Raw genomic sequence first — 1,752 nt, 5'->3', positions numbered from 1 at the left:
ACCCTCGGGTGTCCCCAGGGTTAGCCGAAGCGTCCCCCTGGGGACCGATAACTGCGTCTGGTCCTCCCCCCGTGGAGAGGACCTCAGCAACTTAGAGGAGAGGGCGGCCCATAAGGGTCTCACCTTAACCCCAAACGAAAAACGTGAACGTGAACGTACTCGTGACACACTACAAACTACAAAAATCGAATAAAAGTGCTAATGCTTGTGCAAGTGCAGGTGCAAGTGCAAAAACATAAGTGGGCATAATAAATAAATAAATAAGTAAGCCCCAGCCAGAAGGCCGGGGTGGGGGGTAAAAAATTATCCTTGCCCTAGCCAAAAGGCCAGGGCAAAGGATGTGGTGCACCAGAAGTTGGAGAGGTGGCTGTGCTAGTGCTCCTAAAGTGCAAAGGTTTAAGGGCCAGTGTCACCTCGGGCTTCTAAGCGGCCCCCCGGCCTCTCAGCCAGACCAAGCTTCGTACTGCTCTATGCCAGGGTAAACCCCCAGTACAAGAATGGGTGACGCACCGGGCCGTTCCCGATCCATCGTAATATGCAACTTACGAGGTGGGGATACTAAGCCCGGCGGTCCTCCCATCCCGACTAGGAGCCTTGCCAGCCCCAGTCAAGGGCGGGTACTAGACCAGGCCATTACCCCAATCAGCGCAGGGTGATTGCTACCCTAACGCTGTGGGGAACTGAGCCTGGTTTTTCTCCATCCTCGACCAGAGGCCTTCCTTACCCCGGCACGGTACTCCACAGGGTGTTTCTCCATTCCACATCTAGGAACCTCTCACGCTCCTAGTGTAAGAACAGGTACTCCACCCTATGTTTCTCTACCGCAGATACTTCACCAGGCGGCTCCCTATACCACATAGGGGCATATTACTCCCCCATGCAGTAGGGATGACCAGCCCGGTTTTTCTCCACTGATAAGAACAGATTTTTCTATCGAAGCCCGAGGTGCGTGACTTCATCACCCAGTGTCTGTGACCAAACGTGCTGGGGGCGAAGGTTCTTGGACCCTCTCCGAAAGGAGAAGGGCCCCGTTACTCCCCTAACCCTCAGAGCCCGAAGGCCTACTGAGGGAAAAAAGGGACTGTGGGTCCCCCCTTGCCGAAGCGCGGAGGGACCCTCGTGTGTCCCCAGGGTTGGCCGAAGCTTCCCCCTGGGGACCGATATCAGCCTCTGGCCCTCCCCAAAAGGAGAGGGCCTCAGCAACTTAGGAGAGAGGGTGGCCCATAAGGGTCTCACCTTAACCCCAACAAAACCGTGACGTGACACACTACAAAAAACATAAAAAGTGCTAGTGCTGTGCGCAAGTGCAAAACACGTGAGTGGGCATAAATAAATAAATAAGCCCCAGCCAGAAGGCCGGGGGGTATAAAAAATTTTCCTTACCCTAGCCAAAAGGCCGGGGCAAAGGAAGTGGGTGCAGACAGGAAGGGTTGAAGTGTTAAGTGCTAAAAGTGCCTTAGTGCAAAGGTGGCTCGAAACCCCAGTGCATTTCCGGCACCCCTGTCCCTTCCAGTTCCAGGGGCACGAAACACCTCGAGCTTCTAGCTGCTCCCGACCTCTCAGCCAGACCCAGTTTCATACCCACTCGGTGCCAGGGTCAACCCCCAGTACGAGAAGAGATACTAGACCAGGCCTTTCTCCACTCCACGCAAGGGGCCTTTTTTCATCCCCTTAGAAGGACGGTGGATACTAAGCCTAGTTTTTCCCCCCTCTCGACCAGAGGCAGCGCCACACCCCAGCATTTGGTACTCC

This window comes from Pseudophryne corroboree, chromosome 5, assembly GCF_028390025.1.
Source record: "Pseudophryne corroboree isolate aPseCor3 chromosome 5, aPseCor3.hap2, whole genome shotgun sequence".
Taxonomy (NCBI): Eukaryota; Metazoa; Chordata; class Amphibia; order Anura; family Myobatrachidae; genus Pseudophryne; species Pseudophryne corroboree.
The sequence above is the reverse complement of the archived record's forward strand: the minus strand, read 5'-3'. Positions refer to the sequence as shown.